A 27,485-nucleotide genomic window follows, 5' to 3' on the forward strand; every position below is an offset into this window, starting at 1 on the left:
GAAAATAACATCCATCTAAGTATTACTATTTGATAATCTCAGAGATACCTCAGGAGATAAGACAGAATGCTTGTCATCTCTTAGGTGAATTCTGAAATACACTACTTACTGCATAGCATTCTCTTGTGAAAAAGGCATCTTTTGCAATTTTGATATGTTACTCACAGTTGGTCACAATGGATATGGAGGAGATAGAGCTAGTGATTGTGGATTACTTTATGATACTATACTAAGGCATACATTAAATATATTTGTCAACATGTTTTTAGTAGAATCTGTGTTGCTATAAATGTTTTATGGATGCATTTAAGTATAAATAATTAAAGTCATTACAAAATATATAGTCTAGTTTTGAAAATAAAAGAAAGCTTTCATGCCTTGTAGGTTTTATTGTTGGATTGTTTTGTTTTCCAGGAAAAAAAAGAACCTGCCTCCTAGTACATTAATACATTGATTTTAAGATCTTAAGACACTCAGAATAAATAGTATACACTAAAATAAGAAGGCAGAATTTCCAAGCAAGATATTATTAAGCACTTGATTGAGACTTGAATATGTGGTCAGCATTTTAGGAGGGCATTAGAATTTGAAGGCACAAGTCACATTAAATAGCATGACCTGCACAGGTGAGACACTAAGTACTCTGTAGACAAGTGGAAAAATCTGTCTCTAAATGGAAGACTCTTTTTTGTTTCAGCTGTTGAACTTTGCTTCTGAATGTATGGACAATCACAGGTGTGACTGAAGATAAGCAAAGGATTTTACAGTAAGGTTTTCATTAAACAGTATTTAAAGAAAAGAACCAGGCTTCTGTTTATCTGGACATATTTTTCCTGTTCCTATAATTTTGGGATCTTACATGAAAATGCAATAATCCTTGGTTATCTGCTGTTGCCAGTTTTTGGAAATAAATATCCGAAAACAAAAACTTCAGCTTTTAGGAAAAAAGAATAAATCATTTCATTCCTGTAGCTTCATTTCCCTGCTAGGGAAATAAAGAAAGAATTTGAACATGTGCAATAAATCAAATAAATGTGATAAAGAAAGAAATTTTAGAGCAGAGTTTCTTCACTCTTTTTTTTGAGTTCTGGACTATTTTTGTAATTTGGGAAAACATATGGACCCCCCTCAAAACATCATTTTTAAGCCCAACTCTCATGAGTTTATTTCATTGTTACTTTTCTAAAGGTTTTTTTTTTTTTTTTTTTTTTTTTTTTACCAAAAGCACTTTATTTTTCCAAATACATGTAAAAATAGTTTTCAGCCTTTATTTTTATAAGAATTTGTGTTCCAATATTACCTTCTCTCTCTTCTTACGTTCTATCTCCCTAAGACAGTGAGCAATCTGATATAGCAATACTTTTAAATATATTTCCATATTTGTCATATTGTACAAGAAAAAAAATCAGACCAAAAGTGGGGGGTGGTGGTGGGGATAATGAAAAAGAAAAAGCAGTGAAATATAAAAAAAAGCAGGGAAATATTCTGAAAAGATGGTGGAGTAGGTCAGCAAATTTCAAGCTCTCTAAATTTCCCCTACAAACAGAACAAATTTATACGTCAGAGTGAATAAAGATTGGTGGAAAAAAAATCAAGAAGACTAGGCAGAACAGGGATTTTCCTGGTATAACCTTTGGAAGTCTGAAGAAAGACACCAGGTCCAGGATCAATCAATGTAAAGTACAAACGCCTCCAGGCAAGCTCCATGAAGGGAACCCTGGGGCTATTTTGGCTTGGCTGGAGTTTCAGCAAGAACCAGAGAAATTTTCATCTCCTGGATTGTGTGAGGAGGTAGGGGTCTGGATCAGGGAACACTTCATGACCTTAAGCTAATTATGAACACCAGATCCAACTGTGCTATAGAAATGTGATCCTGGATGAGAATAACCACCAATCCAGTGAGTTCAGAGGTAGTGAGGTTAGGATTCTGCTGGCTGTACTTACCTGTTGGAGAGGGGAGTTCTTGATTTGGGGTTTCAGATCAGAGGGGATAGCTGAAATGAAGCTAGAGGCACCATTTCTTTATCTCATGATTAGAGATGCTTATATAATACCTCTTATTAAAAAAAAATGAATTGGCAAAGAAGAAACAACTAGATCATAGAAACTTAATATGGGTATAGGGAAGAGCAGGTTTCATCTTCAAAGGACACTGAAGTAAAGAAAACTTCTTCTTATCCAAAGAGTAATATAAAATGGTTCCCAGTCTAGAGAGAATTTATGGAAGAACTCAAAAAAGAATTTAAAAATCAAATGAGAGATATTGAGGGGAAAAAATCCAAGAAAAACAAGATTAGGAAAAAAAGTTAACCAACTAGAAAAGGAGATACAGAGTCTTATAGATGAAAATAACTTTGTGAAAATTAAAAATTGGCAAGGAGAGGTTGGTGAAATAATAAGAGACCAAAAAAAGAAGAATGAAAAAAAAAAGATTATAATGTCAAACATCATATAAAAAAACAACAGATCTGGAGAACAGATCAAGAAGAGAAAGAAAATACAATAATGGACTACCTGAAAGATGTTACCCAAAAAAGAACCTTGAGAAAATGATGTAAGAAATAATAATAAAAAAAATTTGTCCTGGAGTGATAGAACATGAGGGGAAAATAGAGATAGAAAACATTTCACCAACCGCAACCTCAAAAAGATCCTTTGTGGAAAATACATAGGGATATTATTGCCATATTTTGAAACTCCCAGACCAAAGAGAAGAATTTGCAAGAAACAAGAAAAAAAAACAATTCAAGCACACTGGAGCTACAATTAGAATTGTATCAGAATATATCAGCTGATATATATATATATATATATATATCAGAATATATCAGCAGCACAGCACAATAAAAGACTTCATGAAAGTTTCTGGAAGCTTATATACTGGCAATCAAAAAAACTAGGTCTGTGGCCAGAAATATAATATTCAGCAAAATTATCCATGGTAGTAAATGGAAAAAATGGACATTCAGTGAATCTGGAGATTTTCAGAACTTTCTTTCAACCAAATCTGAACTCAATAGAAAATTTAACATAGAAGAGCCAATATCAAACATAAATTTCAAGCGACTTAATGTGGACAAATTGTTTATGTTTTTATTTTAACATCTTATATTTCAGATTGACATCAGCAATTGGGTAGCTCAAAAGAAAGGCAGAGTTTGAGTAAGATCTGACTAAAAAACAAAACTGCCCCGGGAAAAGTAAAAAAAAAAAAAAAAAAAAAAAGAATAATTATGTTATACAAATGCAGTGCAGAGGAAGAATAGACATAAAAGTAGTAGAGGAGGGACTAGGACTCATAGTTCTGAAAACCTACTCACATCAAGAATGTGTTAAATAGGCAATACTGTATATACTATGAATGGTATAGCACCTTCCAAAATTTATAAATAAGTGAGGAGGAAGGCATGGGGGAGGACAGGAGATAATGAAGCAAAGGTTGGGGGAAGAAGACATGGGAGAGATCCCTGCATAGAGGGAAGTAATAGCAAGGCAAGTTAAGAAGCAGAGTTAAAGCAGAAAAGTTAGCGGGGATTAGAAAGAATTAGATATACACAAACACTACATCAAGGATCAGGACAGAATTTATCAGAAAAGAAAAAAAAAGTATGGTTTGCAATGATTGATCTTAGACAAAGGCAAACAAAAATTCAATCTAAAGAAAAACCTACATTATATATCAGCAATAATTATGTATGTTTATATATGGGTAAATATGTGTGTATGTATATATATATATATATATACACACACACACACACACACATATATATATATAGTAAGTATGTATGCATGCTGCTCTATGCATGCATGTATGTGTATATATGTATCTGTGGGGGGTGGTCAATGGATGGATGTGAATGTTTGTATGTGTATATGTGTGTGGATAGGTGTGTGTGTATATACATCTATATAAGATTTAGAAATATATCTATTATTAATTATAGCATGCTTGGAAAAGGTAATGGGGAGGAGAAGGGAAAAAAAGAAGTGAAAAAAGTATACAGAAAACAAAAGAGCAATCTACAAGGAGGTAAAGAAAAGGTGGACACAAGTATATAATTTACTCTACTATTATGTATCCTTTTTTGACTGCTAATTTTGTTTGTATATATTTTGAATTCTCCCTGATGTATATGTGTATATGTGTGTATGTATATATGTATGTGTGTATGTACACAGAGATAGATTAACAATATAATATATTCATGCTTTCCAGATTGAAAACTATTATTTTAGTAAAAATACTTTATTCTTGCCTTTTGTTTAGATTTCCAGAGAAAATTTATTTACATAAAACTTACACCTTATGTCTACAGATTATCTATATATCCTTAATGTAATAAAATGAAAGGAGTATGTTTATTTATAAAAGAATAATTTAGTCGGGACTTCCAGCCAAGATGGTGGGGAGGACACACACACACACCTACTTAATCTCCATCTTTGCTCTCAGAATTTATTTCATGACAAGGCCTCGGAATTAGTGCTTGACTGGAAAAAAAAAAAACACACAGATAATCAACAACAGAAGACATCCTTGAAATTTGGCAGAAAAGGTCTGTTTTTGCTTGTAGATGGGGATGGTTAGATCAGGCACAAGCAGAGGGCAGGCAGCTCACACTGAGCAAACTGGAGGGGGGTGGGTTGTGATCTCAGCCATTTCTCAGGAAAGAACTTTACCACAGTGTGGAAACTTTGCCCTGGCAGCAAGCCAGGATAAGCAGAGAAGCTGTAAACACAGGAGGCAAAGACTATAACCCTGAAAAGCTAGAATCTCTTGGGACCTGGCCACACCCACCTGGGGTGTTAAGACACTGCTCTCATCATCCTGGAGTCTCAGAGTATAGACACAGCACAGCCATTGCTGTCCTGCTAGTGTCTCACTGATGACTGATGACCCCCACAATCTGCAGAGGAAGCTTGGTAATACCATCCAGCTCCACCTCTGCCCCCCCCAAAAAAAAGCAGACTGCATTTGTTTTTTTTGTTTTTTTTTTGCTAGTTTGTCTTCTTTGATTCTTCTCTGACAAAATGAGCAAAAAATTAAAATGGACTTTTACCATTGATAGCTTCTATATTGATAGAGAGCAGACTTTAAACCCAGAGGAGACTAAAAACAAACAATCTCCAGATGAATCCCCAAAAGGGGATATGATCTGGTCCTCAACACACAAGACTCTCATAGAAGAAATTTAAAAGGCTCTCAAAAGAGAGCTATAAGAAAAATGGGAAAAGGAAAGAGAGGCTTAACAAGAGAGTCTGGATAAGTCATCCCACACATTTAAAAATAGTGAATAAAGAAATCAAATCTGTGAAAAACAGAATTGGTGAGAAAATAGCTCTCTAAAAATTTAATTGGCAAAATGGAAAAAAAATCCATAGAATAAAACAACTCACTTAAAAACTCAATTGGACAATTAGAAAAAGATATAAATAAGTGAGTGAAGAAAATAATTCATTGAAAATCAGAATTGAACAAATGGAATGAATGATTTGAGGAGACACCAAGAATCAGTCAAGCAAAACCAAAACCAAAAACAAAAAAAAAAAAAAGAAAAAGAAAAAAGAAAAAAAAAAAAGAAAAATAAAAAAGTAAAAAGAATAAAAAAAAAGAAACTGGAAAAAAATGTCAAATACCTTCTTGGGAAAACAACAGACCTGGAAAAAAGATCTAGGAGAGACAATCTGAGAATTATTTGACTCCCTGAAAAATATGATGTAAAAAAGAGCCTGGATACTATTTTCCAGGAAATTATCAAAGAGAACTGCCCAGAAGTTATAGAAACAGAGGGTAAAATAGACATTGAAAGAATTCATTCATCACCTACTGAAAAGGACCCTAAAATCTAAACTCCAAGAAATATAGTGGCTAAATTCCAGAACTATCAAACCAAAGAAAAAAATATTACAAACTTCTAGAAAAAATCACTTCAAATATAGAGAAGCCAAAATAAGCATTACTCAGGATCTAGCAGCATCCACATTAAAGGATCGAAGGGCCTGAAATCTGATATTCTGAAAAGCTAAAAAACTTGGTATGCAGCCAAAAATAACTCACCCAGCCAAAATGAGCATTTTATTCCAGGGAAGAAGATGGACATTCAATGAAATAAGTGAATTCCATCTATTTCTAATGAAAAAAAGAAAATGGAACTAAATAAAAAAAAATTGATCTCCAAATACAGAACTCAAAAGATACCTTAAAAACATTAAAAAAAAATTGGGAACTACATTTCTGCTATAAAGATATATAAAGAACACATGTATAATTTGTTCTAGAAACCAGAGCTGTGGAGGAGGGAGCAGAGCCAAGATGGCAGAGAAGGCACATACAACTTTCTGAGCCTCTCTGATACCCTCAGTACCAATTATTAAATTCAGCCTCAAAAATAGCGCTTGACTGGTCAAATTCCTTTTATGACACAGACATGGTATAGGTTGAAAACAGAGAAAGAAAATTATAGACCAATATCCCTAATGAATATTGATGCTACAATCTTAAATAAGATATTAGCAAAAGATTACAGAAAATTATCCCCAGGATAATACACTATGACCAAGTAGGATTTATTCCAGGAATGCAGGGCTGGTTCAATATTAGGAAAACTATTAGCATAATTGACTATATCAATAACCAAACTAAGAAAAAAACATATGATCATCTCAATAGATGCAGAAAAAGCATTTGATAAAATCCAACATCCATTCCTAATTAAAAAAAAAAAAAAAAAACTTGAGAGGATAGGAATAAATGGAATTTTCCTCAAAATAGTCAGAAGCATCTATTTAAAACCGTCAGTAAGTATCATATCCAATGGGGATAAACTGGAACCATTCCCAGTAAGATCAGGAGTGAAACAAGGTTGCCCACTATCACCATTATTATTCAATATTGTTATTAGAAACACTAGCTTCGGCAATAAGAGTCGAGAAAGAGATTAAAGGAATTAGAGTAGGTAATGAGGAAACCAAATTATCACTCTTTGCAGATATGACATTATTAGAGAACCCCAGAGATTCTACTAAAAAGCTATTAGAAATAATTCACAACTTTAGCAAAGTTAAAGGATACAAAATAAGTCCACATAAATCCTTAGCATTTTTATACATCACCAACAAAATCCAACACCAAGAGATACAAAGAGAAATTCCATTCAAAATTACTGTCGACAGCATATTTAGGAATCTATCTACCAAAGGAAAGTCACTAATTATATGAGCAAAATTACAAAACACTTTCCACACAAATAAATAAGATTTAAATAATTGGAAAAATATTAAGTGCTCTTGGATAGGCCAAGCAAATATAATAAAGATGACAATACTCCCTAAACTAATCTATTTATTTAGTGCTATATCAATCAGACTCCCAAGAAACTATTTTAATGACCTAGAAAAAATGACAATGAAATTCATATGGAAGAACAAAAGGTTGAGAATTTCAAGGGAATTAATGAGAAAAAAGTCAAATGAAGGTGGCCTAGCTGTACCTGATCTAAAACTATATTATAAAGCAGTGGTGACCAAAACCATTTGGTACTATCTAAGAAATAGATTAGTTGATTAGTAGAATAGGTTAGGTTCACAAGACAAAATAGTCAATAACTATAGCAATCTAGTGTTCGACAAACCCAAAGATCCCAACTTTTGGGATAAGAATTCATTATTTGATAAAAATTGCTAGGAAAACTGGAAATTAGTATGGCAGAAATTTGGCATATACCCACACTTAACACCATATACCAAAAATAAGGTCAAAATGGGTCCATGATTCATACATAAAGAACAAAGAAATTAGAGGAGTATAGGATAGTTTACCTCTCAGATTTTTTGAGGAGGAAGGAATTTGTGACCAAAGAAGAACTAGAGATCATTATTGATCACAAAGTAGAAAACTTTGAGTACATCAAATTAAAAAGCCTTTGTACAAACAAAACTAATGCAAACAAGATTGGAAGGGAAGCAACAAACTAGGAAAACATTTTTACAGTTAAAGGTTCTAATAAAGGCCTCATTTCCAAAATATATAGAGAATTGATTCTAATTTATAAGAAATCAAACCAGTTTTCAATTGATAAATGGTCAAAGATTATGAACGGACAATTTTCAGATGATGAAATTGCAACTATTTCTACTGATATGAAAGAGTGTTCCAAATCACTATTGATCAGAGAAATGCAAATTAAGACAACTCTGAGATACCACTACATACCTGTCAGATTGTTTAAGATGACAGGAAAAAGTAATGATGAATGTTGAATGGGATGTTGGAAAACTGGGACCTTGATGCATTGTTGATGGAGTTGTGAGTGAATCCAACCATTCTGGGGAGCAATCTGGAATTATGCCCCCAAAGTTATCAAACTGTGCAGATCCTTTGACCCAGCAGTGCTACTACTGGGCTTATATTCCAAAGAAATACTAAAGAAGAGAAAGTGACATCTATGTGCCAAAATGTTTGTGGCAGCCCTTTTTGTAGTGACTAGAAACTGGAGAATGAATGGATTCCCATCAATTGGAGAATGGTTGGGTAAATTGTGGTATATGAATGTTATGGAATATTATTATTCTGTAAGAAATGATTGGCAGGATGAATACAAAGAGGCTTGGAGAGACTTACATGAACTGATGGTGAGTGAAATGAGTAGAACCAGGAGATCATTATGCACTTCAACAACAATACTTCCATATTCTGATGGAAGTGGATATCTTCGACAAAGAGAAGATCTAATTCAGTTCCAATTGATCAATGATGGATAGAATCAGCTACACCCAGAAAAGGAACACTGGGAAATGAATGTAAACTCTTTTCATTTTTGTTTTTCTTCCCAGGTTATTTTTACCTTCTGAATCCAATTCTTCCTGTGCAACAAGAGAAGTATTCAATTCTGCACATATATATTGAATCTAGCATGTACTATAACATATTTAACATGTATAAGACTGCCTGCCATCTGGGGGAAGGGGTGGAAGAAGGGAAGGAAAAATTGGAACAGAAGTGAGTGCAAGGGATAATGTTGTAAAAATTTACCCAGGCATGGCTTCTGTCAATAAAAAGTTATAATTGTTTAAAAAAAGAATAACTTAGTCACTTAGAAATGTTGATGTCTCCCCACTGTCCCCAAAAGTAGGCATTTGAAAAGTGATCCATGATTTTCTTTTCTTGTATTTCAATTAACTTCTGGCAATTTTATAAATTTTCAGCTGAATTCTAGGCAGTAATTCAGAACACCATCAACACTAGAGAGCAGCTTCTCAACAGCTAGTGCTAAGGAAAACATTAAGGCTTTCTACATTTTTTTTATTATAAACCAAGTAATCATCAACAGAAATTGATAGCCAAATAACCATGCAAAACAAGGAATAAAAATCCACATCAACTCCTTAGCATTAAATGAGGAGGAACCAAATTAACCACTAAGTTATAAACAAGCAAAATATGTCAATCAACAACCATTTATTCAGCAATTATTATGTGCTCATCAATGTGTTAATTACCAAATATTTATAAAGTGTGTAACAACTCTTGCTCTTAATTAGTCTACATTTTAATGAGGGATATCACATATGCATGCATAGGTATGTACAAATAAATACAAAAATGATACAAAAAACCAAAATATAGAGGCAAAGAAGAATTCTGTAAGATGGAAGCTCAGAGAATTCACAAAAGGTGCCAAAAAGCTGAGTTTTGAAAGAAACTGTAAATACCATGTAGTGGATATGAGGCATGTGTACTTTTCAGGAATGAGAATTAGCTAATGAACAAACATGAAAATGACATGGGATGTTATGTGTGACTATAGTAAGTTTTAGAGTATGTTTTGGCTATAGAAGATATAAAAAGGGTATAATGTTGAAGAGGACTAGAAAGGTAGGAAGGGTCTAGGTTGTAAACAGTTTATATTTGAATTGAGAAGTATTAGTGAGCCATTGAAAGGTGTTTTTTGGGGGAGTGGTGATAGGAGGGTGTTTGCAGAGTCTGACCTATCACTTTGGCCAAAAAACCCCCTGATGATTCTATTCTTTTAAAAAATAGTTAATATTTTTCCAGTTACATTCAAAACAATTTTTTTACATTTGTTTTAAAATTTTTTAAGTTTCAGATTCTCTCCCGTATCACCAACCACAATTAAAAACCCAGATGTGAAATTATGGAAAACATTTCCCTAAAACTCAAGTTTTGAGGAAAACATAGGTCTCTCACCCTAATAAAAATAAAAGCCCTCAAGAAAAAAAATAAGTTAAAAAGAAAGAGAGATAGAGAAAGAAAGAATGTTTCAATCTATATACAGACACAATCAGTTTCTTCTTTGGGTATGGATTGTACTACTGAGAATAACAAAGTCATTTACAGCTGGTCATCCCACAACATTGCTATTATTTTATGAACAGTATATTTCATTTTGTTCATGGAACACTTTTCAGTTTTTTTTTTGTTTGTTTGTTTGTTTTATTTTTGTTTTTGTTTTGTTTTGTTTATTTGTTTTTATTTTTTCCCTTAGAGCACACCACTCATCATTTCCCAGAAAACAATAACATTCCATCAGAAAAACTTGCTTCAAAAACTTTTTTTACAATTAATATTGCTAATTCAACCCCCCCCCATTTATTCTCTCTCTCTTTTCATCCTGTGTTTCCTGAAAAATGTTTTGCTATTGACCACTTCCTCCTTCAATATGTCCTCTCTCATCACTCTCTGTACTTCCCCTATCTCCTTCCCCTCATATTTTCCTCCAAGATAAGATAGATTTCTATATCCCTATTGAATATATATGTTGTTTCCTAGTTGAGCCAATTCTGATGACAGTAAGTTTTACATATCCTTTCCTTGCTTTTTCTTCCCTTCCACTACAAAAGGTTTTTTTGCTTGTTTTTTTAATGGCAGATAATTTGCACCATTCCACTTCTGTCTTTCCCTTTCTCCCCAGTCACCTCTGATGTTTAGATTCTGGTGGCATGGACCTGAAATATGTAATGCCTGTTCCTGATTCCTTCCTTCCCTTCTCCAATTTAGTTAATCCTTCCCTGCAAAAAAAATTGCACTTACTTTTTGGTTTTAACCAATAAAAACATCATTTTTGTACTTTGTGCTAACTCAACCTTTGTGGTTTCCCCTCAAAGAATACAATGGTTCATTTTTGTTTTAATCTGTCTAGACAGAATACAGTGGCTAGGAAATAGTAGGCATATGACAATGGCTTGTACAATGAAAACTGAATGAATCCTTAAATGAATGATTCTTGGCAATTATTTGTGGAAATGCAGGTGCTTTGGGTAATTTGTTTGGTGCTTTATCAAAATTATATTTTATTATTGTTATTATTATGAAAACTAATAGTTTTCATAATACCACTATGTAGGAGAAGTAGGAATGGTTGTTTTAAAAATAATATTGTTTTTAATGATAATAGCAATAATAATAACTAATATTTCTTTGGTATCTACTATGTTTTAGACACTATGCTAAGTTCTTTACAAATATTTTCTCATTTTATGCTCTTAGCAATCTTGGAATATAAGCACTTTATAATACCTAATTTACAGATGAGAAAACTGAGACAAAGTGAGGTTAAGTGACTTATTCATGGTTACCCAAGTAGAAAGTATCTAAGGTCAGATTTATATTCAGGTCTTTCTGATTCTAGAGCAAGTGCTCTACCCACTTTGCCACTTAGTTACCCTCTACTTGTTCTTAACAGGTAACCTCTGTCATATATTTCTGTTTCCTACTTGCAGATATTTTATGTTGTATTTTTGCATTGATATTCATTAATAATATTTGTCTACATTTTTATTTTTAGCATTAATTTTATTTGGTATAGGTATCAATCCACATTTGTTCCCCAAAAAGTGGTAACCTCCCATTTTTCTTTGTCTTTTGGAATAATCTGTAAAGTATGTATAATTTGTTCTTTAAATATTTCCTAAAACTTTCTTATGAATATATCTGAAGATTGTATCATTTTGAGGGACTGTTGGTCTGTCTGACTTCCTTATGAAATTGGTATATTTATGTTATTCACTTGTTTCATTATTTTTGTTATTTTATATTTTTGCAGGTGAAATTTATTTTTATAATTTCTCAGTATATTAACAAAGATAACATATGTTAGCCAACATATATTAGCATATATATTACATTGTATTATATGTAGCAATCCCTGGTGATTTCTTTAGATTTCTTCTATGGTTTTCTCAGTTTGGAAATTCAGGTTTGCCCTCTCATTTTAGTATTAGATTTTCTCTTTGTTTATTGTTAATTTTAGTTTAATTATTTAATTTAGTCTGAAAGAATATGTTTTTTTTTATTTTTAGTTGTATTCATATCAACTCAAGTTTTTTCTTCTGCTGTTTAGTCATTTATTTCAGATATATTTGTATCTACTCTGATCTCTTCTTCACCAATACTACTTTACTTGTTGATCTCCTCACCCTTCATACATTTAATTACCATCTCTATGCTAATGATTCTCAAATCTAAATACTATTTTTTTCCTGTCCTAATCACTCTCCTAATTTCTAATTTCACATTCCCACCTACCGAAATTCAAAATTAGAGATTAGTAGAGTGCTCTAAAATTGGGTATTCATTAGACACTTTAAACTCAGTATATCCCAAAAAGAACTCCCTTTCTCTCCTATCTTGCCTATTAATGAAAGAGTACATGCATGACAGACAATGTATATATTTTTAAAACAAAAGCAAAAACCCTGTATCAAGATTGGAAAACATGTTTGTCTTCAGAAACTGTAAATGAACTCTGTATTCCCAATCTTTGTTACTTTCTAATCAGAAACCCACTGAGGAACTGATCAGTGAAAATAAACCCATTTTTGCCAACCTCATTTTGAGACTGGGGCTGTGAATTCCTGTGACACTGGCCTGGGGAACCCTCAAATACTATTAGCTCATCTTATCCCTCAACAATTTTACTGTTGGTTAGCTTTGCTATAGATTTTCATTTTTGTCATAATGTCATGGTCCCTTTCAAAATATGTTTTGACAAAATACATATTTTGAAAGGGACCATGACATTCTGTACATTTGAAAGATGCTGGACTTTTAAGCTTCCATACAAATACCAGTGTGTAGGGGGAAATCAAATGTACCTAGTGCAATGTCATTAGAATTTATGTATAATAATATGCCAATCCAAGAAAAAAATGATTTCTTTGTTTTTGCATTTGGTATTTGCTAATTATTTTCTTTAAAAAATCTAACTTCTTCAAATGCATTTTACCTGAGACCTAGTAAGCCACACTATACTTCATTGTGGATTTAAAAATGTACATTTCTGTACTTTCTGTAAACTGACAAACTTTTGTATATATGTATGTGTATATACATATATATATATATATTTGTGTAAGAATAATATATATATATATATATATATATATATATATATATTTAGAAAGAGAGAATCTATTAAAAGTGCTGTATGCTGCTGACCATAAAGAGTAGTTTTCCTACACTAAAGTTGATTGTTTTTATTCTTTCATTCTTTCTTTTTATTTATTAATTTATTTTTATTTTTTGTTTCATTCGTTCATTTGTTTGTTTATTTATTACCAATACTGGTTTTTATGCATGCTTTGAAAATGTAGAGGGAATGGGCAAAAAGATAATTATCCCTAAATTTTTTAAAAGCAATTCATTTGCACAGCTGTAATATTTTTGCTTGTAAATAAATGCATTTGTATAACACAATAACATATTATGCAGAATTTTCAGCAGAGTACTTTGCAGATTTTAACAGGACTACTTCATGCTTTAAAAAAATAAAGCAGAGCTCTGAACATATCTTTTACCTTGTCACCTCCAGGAACAAGATGCAAATTTTTCATTTTGTCATTTAAAATCCTTTACAATTTAGCACTTTCCTATTTTGTCCATGTTCTTACATCTCACTTGCTGACAGGTATTTTCAATCCAGTGGCATTTGCCCCTTAGTTGTTCCACAAACAAGACAGTCCATATCTTGACCATGGACAATCTTGGCTCTGGCTGTCCCTCATGTCTGGAATGCTCTCACTCTTCTGCCCCAACTACTGACCTACCTGGTTTTCTTTAAGAACCAGAGTAGTAATTACCTGGCAGAGGTGATTCCATGATCATGAAAATGGTTTCTCCAGGGCATTCTGTATGGGCTGACCCCTTTGATTCCCCCAAGTATGGGAAACTTGACTGCATAATTTGTGGTAGTGGGGGATTCCATTGGCACTTCAACCTGGGGAAAAAAGAACCAGTGTAAATACTACTTTTTACAAAAAGTCTGTTCCACCTCCTCTTAATTCCAATGGCTTCCCTTTGAGAATTATTTCTTATTTATCTTCTATATAGTGTATAGCCATATTGTATTTTCTTCAATAAATTATTAGCTCCTTGAGGAAAAAGTGCTCTCTCTGTCTGTCTCTTGTCTCTCTCTAATCTATGATGCTTAGGATAGTGCCTGGCACATAGTCGTTGGCTAATCAATGTTTATTTATTCAGTAATTGATTTTTCCTATTTTTATTTAATTGATTTAGTTTTTGCCTAAAGATGTTTAGAATATGCTTAATTCATTTAGCTTTCTCTTTTTTTGTTTTTTATTGATGTATACAGTTTAGTTTATGTATGCCTCCAAGTAAGAATTTACAACATTCCATAGATTTTGTTATAACTGTATCATTACATTTTATGTAATTTGCTATTTTTTAAAATAATAGAATCCTTTGTTAAATGTTAGTGATTTGTTTTTTTGTGTAGAATTCTAGGGACAAGGGTGGAGCCAAGATGGTGGAGTAAAAGCAGGAACTTGCCCAAATTCTCCCCCAAACTGCTCCAAATTCCTTTAAATAATGACTATATATTTTTTTAGGGCACTAGAATATCACAAAAGACAGAATACAACATTTTCCAGTTATAGGCAATCTAGACACTCAGTAGAAAAGGTCTGTGATACAAGGGTGGGAATCCGGCATGCAATCCCAGTGCAGGGCACACCAGCACAGTTCTAGCCCCAACCCCAGTTCTGGAACCACCCCTACCTCTGAATCAGTGGCAGTCCTGGTGGCTTTCAGACCTCTCAGCCCAGAAACACCAAAGAGGACCTAGAAGATCAGCAGAAAAGACTGTGGAACAAGAATGAGAGCCAGCCCTAGTCTTAGCACAGGTTAAGCCTGGCCTGAGTTCCAGGCCTGACTCCACAATCAGCAAGGTGAGACTTCTGAAACAGCAGCATTGTTGGAAGTTTCTGGACTTTTCAGCCCATAGATACCAGGAAGGACCCAGAAGGTCAGTCGAGAGGGTCTGTGGCAACAAGGTAGGAGTCTGGGGTACAGTCCCAGAGCAGCAACTCTCAGCAAAGCTCCAACTCCAGCCACCACACTAATCTTACATCTACAATGAGGCAGGGACACACCTAAAAATTCCAGGGCAGAAAAGAGGGTTTGTGGTCAGATACCTAAAAGGATTTCTGAAAACAGCTATACAAAACATGGGACAGTGCATCTTCAACCCTGGAAGGAGAGTCCTACTTTAACAGTCAGTTAAAAGGAAAGTAATAGCAAAGGAAAATAAGCAGAAAACAACAAAAAAAGTTTCTGACCATTGAATGTTATTATGGTGACAAAGAAGATTAAGACACATAATCAGAAAATGATAAAAAAAAAGTTGAAAAAAATAATAATTGGGTTCAGGCCATGGAACAATTCAAAGGGACTTTGAAAGTAAAGGGGAAAAAAAGGAAAAATTAGGAAAAGAATTGAGGGAAATGCAAAAGGAAATACAAAAAGCTAATGAAGAGAAGAATGCCTTAAATAGCAAAATTGGCCAATTGGGAAAGGAGACTGAGAAAAATAATTCTCTAAAAAATAGAATTGAGCAAATGGACGATAATAACTTTTGGAGAAATCAAGATGGAATAAAGTAAAACCAAAAAATGAAAAAAAAAAAAAAGAAATATCTCATTGGAAAAACAACTGACCTAGAAAACAGATCCAGGAGAAATAATTCTAACTTATTGGTCTACCTTAAAGTCATGATCAAAATGTATTGCAAGCATCCAAAAAGAAATAATTCAATTATAGTGGAACAGTCAGAATAACACAGGATTTAATAGCTTTTATATTAGAGGACCAGAGGGCTTGGAATATGATATTCCAGAGAACTATGGAAATAGGATTACAACCAAGAATCACCTATCCAGCAAAATTTGACATTAGTGCATTGTTATTTATAAACAGTGTATAGAATCTCTACTTTTCTATATTTGCTGATATATTTTTCATAATCAATGTATGATTCATTTTTGCTAAGTTCTGTGAATTCTAAAAGAAAGGAAAAATTTTTCCTTCAGAGGAAAGGTGGTCATTCAATGAAACAGAGAATTTTCTAGAAAATTTCGACTATACCAAACTGAAAAGTTTTTGTACAAACAAAACTAATGCAGACAAGATTAGAAGAGAAGCAATAAACTGGGAAAATATTTTTACAGTCAAAGGTTCTGATAAAGGCCTCATTTCCAAAATATATGGAGAATTAACTCTAATTTATAAAAAATCAAGCCATTCTCCAATTGAAAAGTGGTCAAAGGATATGAACAAAAAATTCTTAGATGAAGAAATTGAAACTATTTCTAGTCATATGAAAAGATGCTCCAAGTCATTATTAATCAGAGAAATGCAAATTAAGACAACTCTAAGATACCACTACACACCTGTCAGATTGGCTAAGATGACAGGAAAAAATAATGATGATTGTTGGAGGGGATGGGGGAAAACTGGGACATTGATGCATTGTTGGTGGAGTTGTGAACGAATCCAACCATTCTGGAGAGTAGTTTGGAACTATGCTCAAAAAGTTATCAAACTGTGCATACCCTTTGATCCAGCAGTGTTACTACTGGGCTTATATCCCAAAGAGGTACTAAAGAAGGGAAAAGGACCTGTATGTGCACGAATGTTTGTCGCAGCCCTCTTTGTAGTGGCTAGAAACTGGAAACTGAGTGGATGCCCATCAGTTGGAGAATGGCTGAATAAATTATGGTATATGAATATTATGGAATATTATTGTTCTGTAAGAAATGACCAACAGGATGATTTCAGAAAGACCTGGAGAGACTTACAGGAACTGATGCTGAGTGAAATGAGCAGGACCAGGAGATCATTATATACTTCAACAACAATACTATATGATGACCAGTTCTGATGGACCAGGCCATCCTCAGCAACGAGATCAACCAAATCATTTCTAATGGAGCAGTAATGAACTGAACTAGCTATGCCCAGAAAAAGAACTATGGGAGATGACTAAAAACCATTACATTGAATTCCCAATCCCTATATTTATGCACACCTGCATTTTTGATTTCCTTCACAAGCTAATTGTACAATATTTCAGAGTCTGATTCTTTTTGTACAGCAAAATGACGGTTTGGTCATGTATACTTATTGTGTATCTAATTTATATTTTAATATATTTAACATCTACTGGTCATCCTGCCATCTGGGGGAGGGGGTGGGGGTAAGAGGTGAAAAATTGGAACAAGAATTTGGCAATTGTTAATGCTGTAAAGTTACTCATACATATAACCTGTAAATAAAAGGCTATTAAATAAAAAAAATATTTCATGATCAACCTTAAAAAAAATTAAAAAAAAAAAGAAAAAAAGACAGAATTTTCAAGCATTCATGATGAAAAGAATTCAATCATTCATCCACAGCTGAATGGAAAATTTAATTTTCAAAGTCAGAACTCTGGAGAAGCACAAGGAAATAATCAAGAAAGTGATATCATAAGGAATTTAATAAGCTTTATCAGTTTACAATCCTCGAGATACTTGTAACTCATTAGAATGTTCTCATTATTATGGCAGTATAGACAGAGGGTATGTGTGAGTTGAATTTGAAGGAATAATGTTTTTTTTTTTTTAACAGAAATGATGAAATTACGGGGTGAGAGAGGAATGTATTGGGAGAAAGGAAAAGAGAGAAATGGAATGGTGCAAATTATTTGCCATAAAAAAGAAACAAGAAAAAAGCTTTTACAGTGGAGGGGAAGATGGGAAGGAGAAGGTAAGTGAACTTTATTCACATCAGAATTAGTTTAAATAGGAAATAATATACATACTGAAGAAGGGTATAGAAATCTATCTTATCTTGCAGGAAAATAGGAAAGAAATGGGATATGGAAAGAGAGGAAGGTAATAAAAGAGATGGCATATTTGGGAAATGATCCGTAGCAAAAAAACTTTTAAAGAGGGACTGAATAAAAGGAGAGAGAAAATAAATTGAGGGGGATCCAATTAATAAAACTAACTGTAAAAAAATCTTTGAATCAAGTTTCTCTGACAGAATATTATTGTCCTCTGGGAAATGATAAATAGGCTGCTCTCAGGAAAAAAAAAAAACCTGGAAAGTCTTCCATGAACAAAGTGGAATATACTGTACACTGAGTAATAGCAATGCTCTGGAATGACTAGCTGTAAAATTACTGTTATTCTCAGTAGTACAATCATGTACAATTACTCTGAAGGATTTAGGATGAAAAATCCTATCCATACCCAAAGAAGGATATCAGTTTCAAGAAGGAACTGATTGTGTCTGAAAAATAGATTGGAGTATTCCCTATTTCTTTATCTCTGTCTTTATTTTTTATTTAATTTTTCTTGGGGGTTTTATTTTCATTACAGTGAGAGATCTATATTTTCTTTCACAACTTGATTTTTATAGAAATGTTTTACATAACCTCATGTGGTTTCTTAATTGTGAATGGGGATAAGAAAGATAACTTAAAACTCAAAAATCTTTAAAAAATCTTTAAAATTTGTTTTAATTGTAACTGAAAAAATATTAAATTAATTAATTAAAAAAAACAATTCTAGGGACAGAATGGGGTGTTGGGATGAAGATTGTAGTTGGAGTAGGGAAATGTAGATTCAAATCCTTTATCTGGAACTTATAGATTATTTGACTTTGGGAAAATCATTTAGTCTCTCTGAGACTCAGGTATTATTCTAAAGCTAAAAGCTATAGACAAGTTATGATATACATAGCATATTATGTGTTTGATATGCAGGCATATTGATTTTTTCTCTATATCTTTATTTGGCATTAGTGCATTGTTATTTATAAACACAGTGTATAGAATCTCTATTTTTCTTTATTTGTTAATATATTTTTCATAACCAACGTATGATTCTTTTTTCCTCTAAATTCTGTGAATTGTAAGAGAAAGGGAAAAACATTATTAATTTATCACATTTTCACTGATTTCTTTCTATATTTATTTGATTTAATAATAATGAAAACCAAGAGTTAGCATTTATGTAGAATTTGATGAATATATCAAAATAACACTTTAAGGAACATGCTATTATTATGTCCATTTTGTGCATAAGAAAAATAAAGTTTTTTTTTAAATGTTACACTAAAATCAGGTCCTCCTAACTACAAGTACAACCTTCTATCCTCTGTATCCTTTAGCTTTCTTTTTTTTATTGTTTAGCATTCTTGGGGTTGTATTTTTATAAATTTGATCTACTTCTTGATACATTTAAGAAATGGGGCCTTTATCAAAAACACTGGCTGTAAATTTTATCCTCTCAGCTTTCTACTTTCTTTCTAATTTTGTCTGCTTTGGTTTTCATTATAGAAAAAAATATTGTAATATAATGTAATCAAAATCATCCATTTTGCATTTCATAATGTTTTCTAATTATTCTGTGGACATAAATAACTCCTTTCTCCACAGATCTGAGAGACAGATTAGTTCCTGTTCTCCTAATATGCTTGTACTATCACCTTTTATGTGATTTTTATCTTTTTGACTTTATCTTAGTATATGGTGTTAGTGTCGATAAATACCTAGTTTCTGCCATAGTTTTCCAGTTTTTCCAATAATTGTTGTCAAATAGTGGATTATAATTCCAGAAGCTGGAATCATTGGATTTGTCAAACACTAGATAACTATAGTCATTGACTATTGTGTCTTGTAAACCTAACCTATTCCACTGATCCATTATTCTTTTCTTTTTAACCTGTACCAAATAGTTTTGATGACCACTTTATAATATCATTTTAGGTCTAGTACAGCTAAACTACCTTCCTTTGCCTTTTTTAAATTCTTTGAAATTATTGATTGACCTTTTGTTTTTCCAGTTGAATCTTGTTAGTATTTTTTCTAGCTCTACAAAGCAATTTCTTGGAAGTTTGATTGGTATGGCACTGAATAAATAGATTAATTTAGGTAGAATTGCCATTTTTATTATATTAGCTTGGGCTACCCATAAGCACTTGATTTTTTCTAATTGTTAAATCTAACTTTATTTGTATGAACAGTCTTTTGCAATTGTGTTCAGATAGTTTCTGTCTTTCTCTTGGCAGGTAAACCACCAAATATTTTATCTTATCTACAGTTATTTTAAATGGTATTTCTCTTTCTATCTCTTGATACTGAACTTTGTTGGTACTATATAGAAAAAGTGATGATTTATGTGGGTTTATTTTATCTTTCCATTTTACTAAAGTTGTGACTTGTTTCTTAGTAATTTTTAGTTGATTCTCTAGGATTCTCTAAGTATACCAATATATCATCTACAAAGAATGATAATTTTAATCCCTCATTACCTACTCTAATTACCTCAATTTTTTCTTCTCTTATTTCTTAAGCTAACATTTCTATGTTGAATTGAATAATGGGGGCAATAATAGGCAACCTTGTTTCACTCCTGATATTATTAAGAATATTTCATGTTTATCCCCATTGCATATAATGCTTGCTGATGGTTTTAGATAGGTGCTGTTCATCATTCTAAAAAAAAATTCCATCTCTTCCTATCTTTTCTAGTATCTTTAACAGGAATGGATGTTGTATTTTGTCAAATGCCTTTTTTGCATCTATTGAGACAATCATATGATTTCTGTTAGTTTGGTTATTGATATGGTGAATTATGCTGATAGTTTTCCTGATATTTAAACAACCCTGCTTTCCTAGCATAAGTCCCACTTGGTAATAGTGTATTATTCTGTTCATAAGCTACTGTTATCTCTTTGCTAATATATAACTTACATTTTTTGCATCAATATTCATTGAAAATTGGTCTATAATTTTCTTTCTCTGTTTTGGCCCTTTCACATTGAGCTTTCAACACTATATCTGTGTCACAGAAGAAATTTGATAGGATTCCTTCTTCCCTTATTTTTTCCAAATGGTTTATATAGTACCAAAATTAATTGTTCTTTAAATGTCTGGTAGAATTCACTTATAAATCCATTTGCTGTAGAGATTTTTTTCTTAGGGAGTTCATTACTAGCTTGTTCAAGTTCTTCCCCCCAAAAGGAACAATTTAAATAATTTATTTCCTTATCTGTTAATTTGGGCAATCTATATTTTTGTCAGTACTCATCCATTTCACTTAGATTATCAGCTTTATTAACATACAATTGGGCAAAATAACTCCTAATTATTGCTTTAATTTCTTCTTCATTGATATTAAGTTTTTCACTTTTGATACTGGTAATTTGGTTTTCTTCTTTCCATTTTGTAATCAAATTAACCCTAGGTTTATCTATTTTTTTTTTTCATAAAATCAATGCTTAGTTTTATTTATGGTTAAATAGTTTTCTTACTTTCAATGTTATTAATCTCTCCTTTGATTTTTCAGAATTTCAAATTTGATATTTAATTGGGGATTTTTAAATTTGTTATTTTTTTAGCTTTTTCAGTTGCATGCCCAATTCATCAAACTTTTCTTTCTTTATGATTTTCATGTAAATATCTAGAGACATAACATTTCCCCTTAGAATTGAGAAAGCATGCTTTCTTATTCATTATTATTAATCAAATCTGAAAGTGCTAATTTTAATCAGGTAATTCTGGCTTTTATTAGTAATAGTGAAGTTAATTTTAACTGTGTTAAAATAGCAGCTTTAGTTTTAGATTACACTATCCTATGTCCCTTATGTATGTTAGTTACTTTTCTTTCTTGTCCATTTCTCTGAAGTAGTTTTCTCTACTCTTTAGTAATGCAGTAATCATAGTGCACTGAGCATTTTTACATCTTGCTTGTGAAGCCAGTGGTACATCAGAACAAAGGTTTATCAGAATTTGACAAGTGTGCAGTTTTTCTATCTTATCTTTTTGTTTGAAAATTGTTTGTTGTTCAAATACTTCCTTCAAGTGGATGTGCCTTTTAAAAATAATTTTTCAAAGCAAATCTGCTTTTGAAATCTCAACTTGTGTATTCAGGCAACATGCTAGGCTGTGCTGAATAACTCATTCTAGTTCATGGTCATGGGTCTTCATTTTGCAAATTATGCATTTCAATTATTCCTATTTTCCTTTGTCAGCCTTAAAAAGTCTGCCCCTTTGCTAATTATTGTTTATTAGTGAATAACCTGTATTTCTTGTGCCAAGAGAATAGTTTTTAATTCATAATGTCACAGTTTGAATATGGTTTGCTTAGTCATTTCAAACTTTGTATTCTATTTTGTCTGATCCTTTTGATTCTTTATATATATTTTGCCTATTTTTTTTCAAAATTTTGGACAAATGTTCTTTGATTATCTCCTTAGAGAAATCTCCTAAAAGTTTTGGTTCTTCCAAGCTCTCAGTGATATTGTCACTATGATAATTCTCCACCATCATCTATTTTACATGTCTTCCATGTGCTTCTTAGCATTCCAAAGCTACCTGTTTTGGAGTTGGCCTGTAATTTTATTGTTATTATTATTATTATTCTATTTGTGGTGAGGCAATTATGATTAAGTGATTTGCCCAAGCTCTTAGAGCTTGTAAGTATTAAGTGTCAACAGTCAAATTTGAACTTGGGTCCTTCTGACTCTGGGCCCCATGTTCTATTCTCTTAAAATTACAACCTATGATTTTATTGATTTGTGTGCTCTTGATGAGAAAATTCTCTCATTAATGTAAATGACCACTTGTTTTACAAAGTATAGTCTTAGAGATTTACTTTGAATATTTTTCAATACTTGAATAACAGTATATTTTTGAACCTCTATTTTTTGTAGCTCCTCAGAATTAGATGTAATTACATTTTCCAACATATTGACTTCATTGTTTCTATTTTTCCGGATATAATATTATCTGCCATGTTGTCATTTTAAACTGTACCACCCTTCTTTTCTTTAATTCCTTTTTTTAAAACTTCCTTTGATTTTTACTTTGTTCTGCCTTTTCTTGGTGTCACTTTTTGTTGTTTTAGTAATTGTTTGGGGAAAATGAAATGACTTCTTTTGATTCTTTTACCTTGAACTCTTGGATTCAGCTAAGCCTTAGCTTTTTATACATGGTCAGTGAATAAATCCCATCATAATGACACTAGAATGTTCATTTCAACTTCCCAACCCTTAATGTGGCTTCCATTCAGGGTTATTATTAATATTTACTTTAATATGATTTCAGTATGCTAAGGAAACCCAGGTTATGGTATCCCATAATTCTATCTCCTAAGATGAATTTTTTGGAAAAAGTGCTATCAAATGAAAATGAAAATTTCAGCCATTTAACAACTGGACACCTAATTTAGGAAGAAGGCAGAATGAGGCAAATTAGTTCTCACTTTGGTTAGACAGAGATTGAAAATAAATGAAGTCTATATTTTTATATACTGTACAAGTGGATTGTAATATTCTAGGTAATTAAGAGCTAGATATTATTCCTGTAGTAGAAAAATTGAGCTCAAAATGAGAAGTAGGAAAGAAATTAAAGTTTATATTTGTTCTAGAGAAACTCAAAAATTACTTTAAAAGCAACTGAAGAAAACTTAACTGGCTTATATATCCTTTAAATTATGAGGGCACTTATAATTCCATTTGATTTTTTTTAAAAAGAAAGAGAAATCAAGTAGGATATAGAAGGTAATTGAATAAGGAATGATTGTTGCTTCAAGTCTTGTAGGAGGCACTCTTTTATGATCCAATAGCAGCAAGAGGAAATAAAAGATAATGGATGTCAAGTGTAATTTAACTGCTTACTACTATGGGTTTAGAAACCATCAGTACCCCTGCAGGGCAGCATTTAGGCTTAGGATAAGGAACAAAAGGGGAACATCTATAGTTTGATTTTACATGAGGAAACTTCAAAAACTCATTTAAAACCTAGAGAAGAGTTTTACTGGCATTGAAGAAATAAAGACAGAAGTTGCTCTAATGGTAGATAACATCTTTCTTCCCCTTCATAATGAATTTATGAGATTAATGTCAGTCTTGCTTTCAAACTTTTTTGGCCCCTATCTCAGAAGAGCCAGTATATTTTATTCTGTATAACCCAGGTTTAGTCTGGTTTATGAAAGCTGGTGGATATTTTTTCCTCCCTATTATATCATGATTCCATCCTTATGTAGAAACAAATTTTTTAAGTTGCCAGAGGACTAAGCAAATTTTCTAATGAAAGATGAGACTCTTGTAAAAGAACAATTACAGTAATTTTTTCTGATGATTTGATTTGTAAATAAAATACAATCTGTTTCCTTAAGAAGAAGGTTTGAGATCATCTACCAATACATCTTCAAAAAAGATTTATATAAAAACAGGATGTTGACTTATAGAAAGGTGAGTATTGATAGTTTTAAAACTCTATCAAAGGCAATAATATTTTCCCTCTTATACTGAATCATTGTATGAATAACTGAAACTTTTTGCAACTGAAGACAAAAAACAAATTTATTTTGTTCAAAGAAAAGGAAGAGTATTTATTATGCCTTTCTCCCCGAAGGCAAAGCAAAAATACATTTGACAGTGTCATTGGGAAGGCAAAAACCCTCCACCACCATCACCAACAACAAAAACAACAATCAAACAAACTGCTATTACCAGAAATAAAGTTTTCATCTAAAATGATTTAACATCCTGGTCATCTTAATGGAAAAGCTAAAAAAATCTCTGGATGATTGCAATGTTTGCTGAAAATATCAGGAAGCAGAGAGAGATAATTGTACTATTAAAACAAGATATTACACTTCTCTGGACCAGTAACTAAAACACTCGATTTCCTAGAATTATATAAATGTTGTCTCTCTGAACATCTAAATTTGGGAGGCAGCACATAGTGTACCCTGAAAATAATTCTCAAGGGCATCATTTTCACAACAGAGTGACAGAACAGTATCTGCTCCCTGTCTCAACCACCAAAAGAAAAGATACCATATTTATAAGGATCTTCACTTAAAAAGCAATAATCAAAGGGAATTAAAAAAAGATTTTCTTAACTACTTACTGTAACAATTCCACAAGTTAGATATCCCACAAAATTAATAAACAAGAGAAACCCTCAATCCCCTTTCCAAAAATGAGTTTGAATTACTTGCTAAGCTCAAAGGAACAGTGCTCTGGGTCTACTGTTCACATTCTTACTGGATAGAAAATTTATATAACATCTGGATTCCTTTGACTTAGGGCAGATAAAATCATTATTTTAAGTTATTTTAAGGGGAGGCTGTCTTAATTCATTTATAGGAGCCTGGGGCTCTCCATTCATTTATTGATGATAGTTTCATTTCCACTTCATTGCATTGGATACCTATTCCTATTGAATTCCTATCACCTCTTCTGCTTGGATTTGATGAACCCCCACAGGTGAGCAGTAACAATGTTTGTTGTTAGCATCAAGAATTATGTAGCCTTATTCCCTGTAGAAATGAATATTAGGACAGCAAATAGCCAACATACTAATTATTCATGCCATTGTTCTTATCCCATCCTGGGCTGACTATCTAGTGTTTTGGAAAAAATGGTCAAAGACTTTGCTATTTGGATAATAGAATGAATTGATGTGGCCCTTCTTTTTAGAGCATTCTTAACTTTCTCTCTTTTCTCTCTCTCTCTCTCTTTCTCTCTCTCTGTGTTTGTGTGGTACATTTTTGGAAGTTATTGAAAATTACAAAAAGGGAGAAGAAAATTCTGTGCTTCTCAGAGCAGTGATTAATGAAATATGCAATTAGCAAAGTTTATAACCAAGCAAAGAAAGGGACATAGTACAATGTGTTTAGTTTCTTCATCTGAAATTTGAATAGATGGATTAGATGACTTCTTAGGATCTTTGTAACACGTATTTTAGGATCCTATGATTCAGCAAATAGTAAAACAAAAAAGAGCATTTAATCCATTAATAAATATTCAAATATTTGTTATGTCAGACACTATGATAGAATACAAAGGCATGTATCTAAGGATTTATTTTTAAAAAATTTTAGAGAAGATATGCATACACATACATATATATGTTTATATACATATACACATACATATTTATACAATGTATGTATCATATTTATGTGTATATTTATGTATATATACACATATAAGCATATTTCTATTACACAATATAAGTACAAGGTAATTTTTATCCTTTTTACTTTTAACATAATTTTCAATAGAAATTTAAATTTACCATTTATTTTTTTTAATTTTATTTTTTTCAATAGAAATGAGTTCTGTTTTGGGTATACTAAATTCAAGATACCTTAATGCCATTTAATTGTCAAGGTTTAATGGAATGCTAGTGAGAAACATAATTTAGAGAAGGAAAGAAAGATGGATATGTAAATCTAGAAGTAATTTATATGGGCATGTTAAATGAAAGTCCTAGGACCTGATGAAGTCACCAAGACAATGAATGTATGGAAAAAAGAGAAGAAAATGCAGAATAGTGCCTTGGAAAATTCCCACGATTAGAGAAGAATACACATATATTGATCCATCAAAAGAAAATTAGAAAGAGCTGTCATTTAAGTAGAAGTGTAAGGGTCCAAAGAGGAACCTAGCATAGTACAACAAGAAAGTAAGGGGGCTTTGATGTCTGAGGCACTCAGATGTGATCTCTGCAGCTAGCAGGGAAGGCCTCATGATTGGGAACTCTAGTCACATTGAGAATGCATCATCAATGGGAGATGTCTCCTTCTTTTATTGGCTGTGCATGTGACCTCATAGACCTAATATGAGTAGTGGGGACCAGGAAGTAGAGGAATGCTGTATGTGATTACGTACAATAAAGACTTGAGCTTGCAAGCTCCTTTGTCTGGGTGCTCTGTTGAACAAAGAACCACTGCTTGAGGAGGCAGTGGCCAGAAACATTCAAAGGCCTGGGATTATGTAAGACTTGCAATCAGTAATCTTGTTGGGAGGTTACAGAGAAGAACTAAAAAGTGGAACTCAACATGCATTAATTAATTAATTAATGTTTCAGGTGATGTGCTAAGTAACAAGTTTATAAAGAATAATGAAAATAGTCTCTTGCTTTCAAGGAATTCATAGTTTAATGTCAGACACAACATGCAAAGAACTGAATATATATATATATATATATATATATAATCATAGATGATTATCAGAGCAGTATTATGAAAATTCAGAGAATAAATTGATTTCAGAAGGAGAGAGCCATCTATATTTTCAGAAGATGTGGAAAACTAAAAATAGAATGAATAATGAGAAAAAAGTCTTTCAAATGTAGTAAAAAAAAATTATGGCTGTTTTT

General features: G+C 32.2%; 1 pseudogene; it reads left to right on the forward strand.

Annotated features, from left to right (window-relative positions):
* The first annotated feature begins 14,092 nt into the window (after nt 1–14,092).
* Nucleotides 14,093–14,236, forward strand: LOC111719507 (annotated as a pseudogene).
* The last annotated feature ends 13,249 nt before the right edge of the window (nt 14,237–27,485 follow it).

The sequence above is a fragment of the Sarcophilus harrisii genome, chromosome 1 (genome assembly GCF_902635505.1).
Source record: "Sarcophilus harrisii chromosome 1, mSarHar1.11, whole genome shotgun sequence".
Classification (NCBI taxonomy): domain Eukaryota; kingdom Metazoa; phylum Chordata; class Mammalia; order Dasyuromorphia; family Dasyuridae; genus Sarcophilus; species Sarcophilus harrisii.